The sequence below is a fragment of the Staurois parvus genome, unplaced genomic scaffold, assembly GCF_062004578.1.
Source record: "Staurois parvus isolate SC_StPar_1 unplaced genomic scaffold, SC_StPar_1.0 ptg000668l, whole genome shotgun sequence".
In the NCBI taxonomy this organism is placed as follows: Eukaryota; Metazoa; Chordata; class Amphibia; order Anura; family Ranidae; genus Staurois; species Staurois parvus.
Window position 1 is genome coordinate 8,249,383 of NW_028318464.1, and position 12,768 is coordinate 8,262,150.

The 12,768-nt window shown below is 40.0% G+C and overlaps 1 long non-coding RNA gene across 1 annotated transcript; it reads left to right on the forward strand.

Moving 5' to 3' along the window:
* The first annotated feature begins 1,979 nt into the window (after positions 1–1,979).
* Positions 1,980–12,367, forward strand: LOC149447894 (uncharacterized). The gene is made up of 6 exons (XR_016305819.1): positions 1,980–2,100; positions 8,377–8,457; positions 10,179–10,307; positions 10,423–10,500; positions 10,594–10,803; positions 11,433–12,367. It is a non-coding gene; the product is annotated as an uncharacterized LOC149447894 (long non-coding RNA).
* Positions 12,368–12,768: the final 401 nt, after the last annotated feature.

Consider the following 12,768-nt stretch of genomic DNA (forward strand, 5'->3'; position numbering starts at 1 on the left):
AGACGGGCTATTTAAGGTGCGCCTCTGCCCAGATTCAGTGCTGACTGGTCTTCAGCTCCCTCGTGTCCTGCTTGTTCCTGTGCGATTCCTTTGGTGCTGACCCAGCTTGTTCCTGACCCGATTCTGAGTACTCTCCTGCCCCGGTTCCTGACTTCGGCTCTGATCCTGACTTTGGCTTTTCCTCCTGATCCTGTACCGCGCTGCCCGACTGTTATGACCCTGGCTATCCTACGACTCCACTCCAGTCCTGTGTCCTGGCTACAAACCTGGGTCTGCTGTGCAACTGGCAATCCACGGTACCTGCCTGGTCTATTACTACAGTACCCAAATCAGAGGATATCCTGCCTACCAAGGTCATCATCTGCAAGAGCCGCAAGCAAACCTCTGGTGCTCTTGTCCCCCTGGTCCCTAGACTCCCTCTGTTCCAACTTCAGCGGGGTCAGGGCTAGTGACACAAGTGAGGCCAACCTCGTCAATTCAGTCTCCCATTAGGTACGTGACAGACCCAGTGCTAGCTTGTGGAACAGGTAAGTGTTGTAACTTTCTAAATATATTAACGTTTTTCTAAATATTTGTGGTTTTCACCATCCTTAGTTTATTAAAGTTGAACTCTAGCATCCTACCCTGAAAATTCTCGGCTCTCCTCCCACCCAGGGGCGGACTGACCATTTGGAAACTCGGGCACTGCCCGAGGGCCCGGAGTTATTAGGGGGCCCCATGAGATGCTCCTGGTACCTTTTTCATAGGCTTTTTTGAGTTTGGGCAAGGACACAGGGGCCCCATTATCCCCTATTGCCCGGGAGCCCCATGAGTTCTCAGTCCACCCCTGCTCCCACCACATATTTTTTGTTTAAATCAGTAGATATAATTTTCCAGCTGTGCTTTGGCCAGTCACCTAACACATGGGGATTGATTTACTAAGACTAGAGAGTGCAAAATCTGATGCTGCCCTGCATAGAAATCAATCAGCTTCCAGGTTTTTTTTGTCAAAGCTTGAAGTGGTTGTAAAGGTGGAAGGTTTTTTTTTACCTATATGCATTCTATGCATGATGATAAAAAACTCTCAGTGTGCAGCTCCCCCTAATACTTACCTGAGCCTGATCGCAATCCATTGATGTTCGTGAGAACCTTGGCTCTCCCAGTTCTCTCTCTCTTTATTGGCTGAGACACAGCTGTGGGAGCTATTGGACATATCTTATGGACCCACAGGGCCAACTTAGGAGCAAGCACGCATGAGAGCCCCCAGAGCAAGCAGCTCGGAAGGGGGGAGGGGCCAGGAGTGCAGGCAGGGGACCCAAGAAGAGGAGGATTGGCGATTCTCTGTGCAAAACCATTGTATGATTGGCAAGTATGACATGTTTTTTGTTTTTATTTTTTAAAAAACAAAGCTTTACAACCACTTTGATTGCTTAAGTTGAAGTTAGAAGCCGATTGGCTATTATGCACAGCTACACCAGATTTTGTTCTCTCCGGTTTTAGTACACCAACCCCATGGAGTCCTCTTTTATTCTATTTCGGTCGTGGGCTGTCCTCATTGATAGAGAATGGAACTCACATAACGCTGCAAAGGCTCTTCTTTGCGGAACTATTCTGTCAGCCTACACTGGCTTTATGGTACACCCCTAAGAGTGTCCATGACAGCCTGTGCTTACAGGAAGTGGGTTTAATGGTGCTGGGCTTCATTCAACCAATAAGTGGACTGGTATGGCTGGACAAATCTGCAGGGGACAGAGCTGGAAAGGAGGTGAGTATTGCAGCAAAAGCTGTATTTTGTTTAAAGCAGAACTTCACACTCTTAATCAACATTGACTATTTCTAATTCTCATGCTGCTAGCATTAGTAAATAGATAGGAAGGTATATCATATGTACGTAATTTTTTTTTTTCAGGCAAACAATGTCATACATCCCAGGAGTCTTCAGGAGGGGAGGAGGGTTTTTCTCAGCTAAGCAAACAGTCCTGTCTACATCCATGAGCTAAGGGCAGAGAAGGAGGAAGTATAGAACAGAATCATATGACAAAAGAATGCATTTTTACCCAGAAGTACTGTGAAAAGCTTGTTGAGTCATACGGCAACATGATAAATACAAATGTGTTTAAGGTAAGTTGGGAGAACTTTCTAACATTAGCATAGGTGCAATAATTCCAAGATTACCTAAGCAGTTCCCAGATTTTATTGGTTCCTTGAATTGTTTCTTGGATTGTTCAGTTAGCAATGCCTTGTAATTTTTTTTACAGTACAACAACAGATGGCAGAGCAAGTCTATGAGCAGTAATAGGGTTAACAGTAAAATAACATGCCATCACTATTTTTCAGGAGTGTCTTTCATTCCAGAGCTGGTCGAACCAGTTTCTCGTACAGGTCTGGTTGCCTGAGTCATTGCTTTGAGTCAGTTCCTGGCTATTGGCCTATATCCCGAGTCCCTTGTGTAAGGCTTCCAAGTCGAACCTCTTGCAGGAAACGGCAAATATTGCGACATGTTCAGTAAACAAGTACTAAGGATACAACAAAAAGGTTCTTTTGTCGCCAAATCAAAACCTCAGAAACATGACTATAATGTTGCAGATCATTTGTCTAACTAATTTACTCAGCAGTGGAATACCCAATAAAACTTGTAATGGGCCCATACACATTCCTGTTTTCTGGGACCAGTAGTCTCATGGAATGATACTTCACTTGCTGTTGAAGTTGGCACTTTCAGGGTGTATATTTTTCATGTTTTTGGTTTGCTGCTCCTTTGCCTTTCGTCTGTCAGGTTGTTTGCCGTAAATAAAAATCACATCCACTGTCTATTGCTTGGACAAGGCAAATTTAGCACACATGTAAATGTTTCATTGTTCAACCAAAACCTAATCCTTTTTATTACATTTGCTTTTTGAAAAGAGCAAATCATTGATTTGTATCAATTGTCTGAGGAGTGCTTTCCATGGAGGATACACCACACCCATCCCAAAAATGATGATTTTAAAGGGGTATTTAATCCAAAAGCTAAAATATACTTCAATGCTGCTTACTGATCCTTAAAGTGATACTAAAGAAAAAAGTTTATTCAAATATGTATTCTTAACTAAAGTAATACCTTCTTTTGTTCTCAACTCCCCCCCCCCCCCCGTTCTTTTTTAATTGCTACTCCTGTTCCTGCGTTCCTGTTCTTTTTGCTATATGCTAGGAGATATGCGAGTCCCATCTAAGACTCGGTTCACACTACTTGGGATCCGACTTGTGAGACCCCAAGCCGCATGACATGTGAAATCCCATGTTAGTCAGTAAGAGATGTCTTATTTAGCACTACTGATGTCACTCTGACTTTACAAAAGGTTCCTGTACTACTTCAAGGTGACTTCTATCTGGCTTGTGCCCGTAGACTTTAATGGAAGTCTCCTCCAAGTCGGATCCTCATCTATATTGATGTGATTTGGATCCGAGATTAGAGAAAGATTACCCAGGTATTCCCTGAAAGATGCTTCAGAGTTACATCGGAGTTGCGTCAAAGTAGCACTCACGTCGCCTGGCAAAGTCGCACTGTATGTCACGTGACTTTCAGGTCGTAGTAGTGTGAATGAATACTTAGAGTTTTTTAAATACTGTTGGTGTCTTTTTGTTCATTTTATCCTGTTTAACCCCTTCACGCCTAAGGGTAAAATAAATCAAAATGCTTAAGCACAATTTTGCAACGTTGACATGTGTTAGTAAAACCGTACATATCATCACAACTACTTTGTACATCCAGGTGAATAATACCTTGTTTTTTTTCAGGACAAATTGGGCTTTCATTTGGTGGTAAATGGTAATGGATATCTCCTATTTTTTTTTAATATCAAAAGAAAACTGGCCAAAAATAGTAAAAAAAAATCATTTTTTTATTTTGCTGTGTGTTTCTTGTTACTACCATAATCTACCAGCAAAGAACAACCCAAAATAAATTCTCCAGCTCTTGATGATCGCAGCGATACCATTTATGTGTATATTATTTGTTGTTTGTACCCGTAGTACAGCCCAGAATCAATAGTGTGCATTTTGTTTTTGTCTTTTTTTTACCTAAAACACACTGACACTGACACTAATTGACACTGATACAAAATGGTTTGTTTAATCCTGACCTTTGCCTCTGACCTTTTGACCCTGACGCAAACACTTACCCTGGCACTGAACTAGATCAAACCTTGATTTAGGTATTTTTCTTTATGTTTTATTTTATTTTTTAATATTTATTTTTTTTACAAACATTTTTTATTCCCCTCTATGCTAGGATTTGAAGAGATACAATGTATCTCTTTCCTCCATTCATAGAGAGGAAAAAAAAACAAGCCGGGCTTTACAGTGATTGATCACTGTGATAGCCAATCAGTGGCTTTCACACCGATCATGTGACCCGGAATCGGGAGTCCCGGGTCCCAATCATTAGAACGGGACCCGGGGCTCTGAGTGACACCGCGGTCTTTGTGCTGGAAGCGCGCTGTGCAGCGCACTCCCAGCACAAAAACAGGTACGCAAATGTGGGGCCCCACGGAAAAAAGCCCAGTTCTGTGAGGCCGCATATTTGTGTTACGTCGGCATCAAAGGGTTACGCACATACGTGTTTTATTTTGTCTAACAATTTTCTTTCGACCGCTCCCCCTTTTTTTTCACATGTGACAATGGATTACTATTTAAGTTGTTTGTTACATGTGTGTAGTAACTATCAATAAAGTACATGTGAACCCCCACCTTGTAAAACAACCCATTCAGTTTGAAATAGAAATAAAAGGCAAAACATTTGTGTATACATATACATATAAAAAACATCATAAGTACCTTTTCCCCCCCTTTATATAAGTGATTACATACCCTCTGCTGCAGCAGGAGCTTAGAGAGCTAGGGGTGGAAAAGCAGCAGCACACTGATCTTCCCAGTGAATGGCTTTGGGGGGGGGGCATGCGAGCACAAGTACAAACATTGAAAGAGAGCAAGCAGGCTGTGTTGTCAGCACTGCTAAAAAACTGACAGATCACAGCAATAAAAAAAAAATGGGGGGGGGGAGCTGAGAACAAAAGTAGGTATTAGTTTAGTTACAGCGAAGCTCCAGTCATTTTTGTAAAAATTAAAAGTCAGCAGCTACAAAAATTATAGCTGCTGATTTTTAATAAATAGGCACTTAACTGTCCCTGGATCTAGAGGTGTACTCGCCCGAGGGAGTGCCGGGAACTGTGTTCGGTCCCCGGTGCCTGCATCTTAGATGTGGAGGCCCTGCTGTGACAGCTTGCAGCTTCACAGCTGGGTGCCCACTGCGCATGCACGAGCCACACTGCATACTGTGATTGGTCCTGCAGTTTTCTGAGACCTGTGCACTGTCCCAGAAGACTGCAGGCAGGGAGGGTGTCAAAATCAGGTACCCGCACCCCCCAAAAAAAGATTGCCAATTGTGAAAGAGGAAGGGGGAGGAGGCCCTAAAGCAGAACTTCCCCTTTTGGGTCCTGTAAAATAATAATATGTGGATACTCTTTTGCTGATATTCACTGCTGTGCTGGCTTTTCTACTTGCAATGTGTTTGCTAAACAAAGTTGAAATCTAAAAACAGGATCAATGGGTAAAAAAACATTAAGTTATGGTGGGATTCAGTAAAACAAAAACTGCAATGTTAATGCTAGTGACAAACTATATCATAGATTGACATGTGTAGTTTAATTCATTCTGAATTGAAATTCGAGCTAATTTTTAGTTATTCAGAGATTCGGATGTATCCAAATTTCCTAATTTCAATAGTAATGAATCCAAATTAACAAAATTTGGATAAAATTTTAATTCAACTCAAATTCGAATATGAAAAGAATGGAATAGAACATAAAAGAATAGAATAGATTAGAATAGCATAGAAAATAACAAAATAGAAAAGAAAACAATAAAATAGAACAGAAAATAATAGAATAGAAAAACAATAGAATAGATTAGATTAGAATAGAATAGAAAACAAGAAAACATAATAGAATAGAAAAGAATAGAATACAGTAGAATAGAATTAAACAGAATATACGGGTCTTCCAAAATGCAAATTTCAAACAGATTAAATCCAAACAGAATAGAAGAGAAATTAATAGAATAGAAAAGAATAGAATTGAATAGACAAAAACAATAGAATAGATTAAAATAGAATATAACTGTCTTTTGAATTTTGAATATAATAAATTTGAATAGATTAGAATAGAATAGAAAAAAATAATAGAATAGAATAAAATAGAATACAGTATAACTGTCTTCCAAAATTCAGATTTGAATAAAATAGAAAGAATACCACTATACGCATAATATCCTTGTTTGCATTCACCAGCATTTGCCCCTGCTTTGCATCTGTGTAAATTTATCATTTCTTCTAATGTGCAGTGTAAATAAATGGAAACACACTGGGCTTCATGTAATATTTATTTCAGGTAAAATTTTTCATTGTATTTCCAAAGTTAGATATTATCTGAGATATTATGAGTTTTCTTGGAACCATTATTTATATGACTGTCAGGTTTTCTTGCGTGCCGTATCATATTAGTATGATGGTATTTCAGATGCAGATTATACGCCCTCCCTCTATTATATGTTTTATACCTGCCAGGAAAATCAACATGCTTGCTGACAAAACTACAGAGATACACCAATTACATGATAAGCCACATTAAAGATACCTCAATCAGACACTCCATCAACACTTTGCAAGGATCAGGCTGTTTAGCCCACCCGGAAGAGCTTTTGATCATCTGAAGAACTTGTTTTTGCTCACAGAGATTTTCCAATTTGCTAGAAAACTGACTGCTGAAATGACAGAGATATGGATAAGGCCCTTGAGGAAGCACTCCTGGCTGGGAAGGCACCTTTAAAAATGGATATATTCTGGTGCATCGTATACATCTTCCATACCCTCCCTATCTAAATATTTCTTTACTACACTGAGATCTGCTCTGATTCGCAATATATGGAGCCATTTTCACCCTTGTCTGCATTTTGATATCCTACTTTGCAGTACACAAACAAAGGGTTTAGGTCTTCCTCATTTATAAATGTACTGCAAAGCCACATTACTGACACATAGATTGGATATTTCACGGCAAAGACATGTTGTGGGTCAATGTAGAGAGGGCCCCGATTTCTCTTTGGGTCCTCCCATGAGATCATCCTTCCCCCATTATCCTCCCAATCTGTATACCCCCCTTGTGCAATATGGGAATCACTACTTGAATAGTCTCAACATTACTCTTATACAGGTCCCCATGATCCCTATTCTAGGAAAGCCAGCATTTCCCCTGAGTCTCAGTGCGACCTTCTTTCTAAAGTGATCACAGGGGAATCCTTTTATCTACACAGCATTACGAGTTGACCGGCTGGAACCTCCTGTCACTTTAGCTGTGGATCAGCCTACCCAGGCCATTAACTACACTCCCTTCAGCTGGAAAACTATGTCAACTAACTCAACAGAGTAGGAACTACCCATAGAGACCCTACACCTTTCAAAGCTCTCTGCCTGTAGCCCCAAACCCCTACCCATCTTATCTCCTAACTCTATACCATACTCTTGAGCCTTATTATATTTTAGCATGGGAACAGGATTTGACTCTTCATTTCACTGGTGAAGACCTCAATAAAAAAAATCAGTTTGACACATAAACTCAATATTGCAACTAAGGTTCAGAAAAAAATTATGCAATTCTAACACACTGGTATAAATGCTCTGCCCTCCTACACAAAATATTACACTTAGTGTCATATGGCTGATATCAAAATATATTTTATTACATAACCCAGGAATTCTTAAAGGTGGAGGGAGTGGAGGTGTTGGGTGCTCTGTTGCTCATCTGTCTTTGTCCCTGAGATGCCAGGCGCAGGGTATTGCCTGGCACCTCTAGGGGGTAGTTTCCTGTGTCAGCGGGATCCTTAGACCGTCTTCCAGGTGGGGTGGCTTGTGTGCATGCACTCGGTGTGGAGGGCTACGTGCTGACCAGCAGACGCTGGTGTGATCTCACACCGATACGCATTTGCAGTGGAGATGGTGGTGGATGCTGATGGATGTCCTCTTCCTTCTTGGATGCCAGAGTGGTCAAATGGCGGATGTCATTGGCGTCCTATCGCCGCTGATGGTGGCCATATCCCTAGTTGGCAGTGTGGGCAGGAATTCAGTCATTCCCTTCTAATTGGCTAATTTACATACATGTGAATTGAAATTGTGCAAAGTCAGGTTTGGATCATTCCGTTCATGGTTGCCTGTGGAGCTTCCTAGGTCAATGAAAGCCTGTATTCTGGTGAGCATATGTTACAAATGAGACCTAAGATTTATTTTTTCATTCTATGTGTTCTTGTTTTGTATTTTGCCGATAGTAAGCTCTTCAATATTAATATTTATATTTTCTACATTGTCAGGTGGACTCCAAGGGGCATATAAAGATTAAAGTTAAGGAAGAATCTTAGACCTTACACTTATCCCCTTCATCATACTGCTAAGTACAGTTGTGTCCAAAATTATTCAACCCCCAATGCTGTAAAGGGGTTTAGGGACTATAGTGTACATTTGGAATTGTATTCAGAATCAAATCCTACAAGGACGTTGTAACTACCCAAATGCAACTAAAATGACATCAATTGTTTATGTAATACAGTAGTAAATGGTTCTTATGTGGTTTCTTCATTGCCACAATTATTCAACCCCTTAAAGACTACCACTCTGAAGAACAGAGGTTCATACAGGTGCTTTCCATCAGGTATTGAAAACACCTGTGGATGTCACCGAGCAGCAATCAAGCATAATAAGCACCAATTAGGCAGCTTTAAAATGACTGTGATACTCAGCTCCTTCTAGACATTTACTGGTGTGGTTACAAACATGGTGAAGGCAAGAGAATGGTCCAGGAAGACAAGAGAAGAGGTGATTTCTCTTCACAGGAAGGGCAATGGCTATAAGAAGATTGCAAAGATGTTAAACATACCAAGAGACACCTTAGGAAGCATCATTCGCAAATTCAAGGCAAAGGGCACTGTTGAAACGCTACCTGGTCGTGGCAGAAAGAAGATGCTGACTTCGACTGCTGTGCGCTACCTGAAGCGTAGAGTGGAGAGAAGTCCCCGTGTGACTGCTGAGGAACTGAGAAAAGATTTGTCAGATGTGGGTACAGAAGTTTCAGCCCAGACAATAAGACGCACACTGCGTAATGAAGGCCTCCGTGCCAGAACTCCCAGGCGTACCCCCTTGCTGTCTCCAAAGAATAAGAAGAGTCGACTGCAGTATGCCAAAAGCCATGTGGACAAACCACAAAAGTTGTGGGATAGTGTTCTGTGGACTGATGAAACAAAATTAGAACTGTTTGGGCCCATGGATCAACGCTATGTTTGGAGGAGGAAGAACAAGGCCTATGATGAAAAGAACACCTTGCCTACTGTGAAGCATGGTGGAGGGTCAATCATGCTTTGGGGCTGTTTTGCTTCTGCAGGTACAGGGAAGCTTCAGCGTGTGCAAGGTACCATGAATTCTCTTCAGTACCAGGAGATATTGGATGGAAACGTGATGCAGTCCGTCACACACCTGAGGCTTGGGAGACGTTGGACCTTTCAACAGGACAATGATCCCAAGCATACCTCCAAGTCCACTAGAGCATGGTTGCAGAGGAAAGGCTGGAACATTTTGGAGTGGCCATCGCAGTCACCAGACTTAAATCCGATTGAGAACCTCTGGTGGGACTTAAAGAAAGCAGTTGCAGTGCGCAAGCCTAAGAATGTGACTGAACTGGAGGCCTTTGCCCATGAAGAATGGGCGAAGATACCCGTAGATCGCTGCAAGACACTTGTGTCAAGCTATGCTTCACGTTTAAAAGCTGTTATAACTGTAAAAGGATGCTGTACTAAGTACTAAGATTGAATGTCACTTGGGGGTTGAATAAAACTGATAATGCTGTGAGCACAGAAAAGACATTTGTGGTTATTTCATTATAACTGTTATGTTATATTTGTCTGACCTACAAGTGCCTCTTTAATGTAAATGTAAGTAAGATGACTGAATGATCAAAAGCAATGTCAAACTGGCCAAAACACTCAATTTCAGTGGGGGTTGAATAATTTTGGACACAACTGTAAGTGCCATATTTTTTGCATTGACTTTGAGAAAATGTTTGCCTGGCTAGGTTTATTGAATGTGATAATGTTTTGACACATATTTATGGTCCCCATTATAGATTGAGTTCATGATGGTGGAATTTCCAGCATTTGAACCAGATAAGGTCCCATTTATGAATATGGAGAGAAGATAGTGTCCCTCTGTTTCAAACAAAAAACCCCCTCCTCTGCTTTTGTTGAGTACTGTGGTCAGTATATATTGTATTATGGATGGTCAGCTGGAACAATATTTATATTTTTGTTACATATATGTTTCTTTATTGTTTGATACATTTATTTTTCTTTCTTATATTGCATTGGTAGGCTGGCCTTTTTTACTGGACCTCTTGGGGTCAGAGGAACAAGGTGTTTTTCATCTACTGCTTTCCCTTGCTTATTACGGTTAGTGTATAATTTATCATGGAAAACCAGGAAGGATATCACCCTTATCATATTCCTTTTTTGCTGATTATAGGTATTTATATTATATTTTAGTGGTTTGAAACTTCTTGCTCTCCTTTTTCACTCTCTTTATGGGATATTTGGAGTCTTTCCTCCCTCCACTGCCAACTTCTTGGGTTGTCCATGTGACCATCTGTGTACCTCCAAGTGATGATGCCCCACCCAAGAGAATCCAGGATTCCATGACAGATACTGTGTTTTTAGGATGTTCTGACTGGCTAATGTCTTTCAAACCTTTTTCATGTAAGTATAATAATGGGAAATATATTGTTATTATTGATTGTAATGAAACATGAATTCTTCATTGTATGTGATATGATACTAATATATTGTGTATTCATTTATAAATCTCCCATCTTTTTGCCCCCTGAAGAAAATCTTGAATTTGAATGATTGAGACGCATTGGGGTCTTTATATTTCAATGAAATCTGTTCCCATATGGGGGATTATGTTCAATAATCCCATCAGAGATATTACAGGGGTGTTAGTATATATCTGATCATTTTAAGAGTTTCTGTGTTATTTAATAAGGTATTATTTTTATATCAAAGTATTTGTGGAATATTTTAGCTGCATTAAAGTCCCAATGGGGGTAATTCTTCTTCTGTGTGATAAAGTTTTGGGACAAGCAGCTGATACTCTAATTGACTATTGTCTAGTAAAAAATTGCTGTTGTTGCATTACACAGAAAGGAACTATGCAACAAATCTGGTGGTCCTTCCCTCTGATCCCACCTTTTTGGATGCAGACCTTTACAATATATGAACAACTACAAGCTTCTACATCTCAGGAATACCTGAAATTGCCCTCCTCTCTATGCTTCTTGGATCAATATCAAATGCTAAGAAAGTCTTTCTTTGCTTCCTTATAGCATCGTAATATCAAGACAATGGAGGAATATTCACTCTCCTGCTAACGAGGAATATGTAACCAAAATCACCCACTAGCAGAGCATGGAGAAATTAGCAACCCGACTTCATGACAAATTTGACCAGTTTGTATCTTCTTTGAGCATTTGGAGCCTATCCTGCCCTCAGCTAATAATGGAATCTTCTACTCTTCCAACAAGTCCATCCTCCACAGTTACTACCTTTTGTACCACTAGCCCCTCCCTCTTGTATTGAACTGTATTGTTGCTGTATTGTCTCCCGTTATATGTAAAGCGCTGAGCAAACTGTTGGCGCTATATAAATTTTGTATACTAATAATAATAATAATCACATAAGCACTGACCCCTTCAAAAGCCAATTGTAACAATACTGATACTAACCAATCAAAAAGATCTGAGGGTCGTCCCTTCTGTCTCTACACCACACCCTCTCCTATCTATTTCCCTTCTGCTATATCTGTCCACATATCTTTTCATTGGTGTGTGACTCTTTATACATGGATACCTACTAGCTCCATTCACTTAGTACACTGGGTATTTGTCCCCATTTACCTATACCCAGATAAACCCCATTATTTTCGCAGCAACCAATAAACAGTGAAGGTCTCATCTGGACACTGTTTGCCATATTGACATGGTTAATTAATCTGAAAAGTGCTCAAAACCAATATCTCTGTAGTGATCAATACAAAAATAAACTCATATTAAACCATAAAAAACAATGTGCATAAAATAAAATATTTTATTTATGGACAGTGGATATTACCAGCTACTTATTTCTTTTTGAATGATATCTTAGTGTATGTATCTAGGCTTTTGTAGAATACTGTCTTAAAACGTGACATTTCTGCCTGGAGCACTTACCACCAACACAGGCTATACCTGATGGATTACCATATAAAAGGCATAGAAAATCAGATTCTGACCCGTTTCATCCTTATTTATTTTCTCTTCTATGGTTTAATCTTGTAAGACATGCTGAATTAGTCACACTATTTATGTATTATTACCATGAAGTAACATTGCTCTGTGACCTACATTAGGATAATGACCTATCCCTATTATTATTTAAAGAGCATTATGTGCACGTCTAATATACTGCATTCCTGCATAACCTACAGTCTTGCTTTAATAACATTTCACTAAAAAACTTTTTGAACATTAAGTAAAAGTGATGCACCAAGTTTCAGTATATTTGTGAAAGAATGACCCTGCATGGAATGAACAGGTTACCTCTAAACAATGAGACCTTGCTAAGGCAAGTTTTGGCCATGTTTTAATTTATCAACATGTTGATTTGTATGGTTTGCAAGCATAG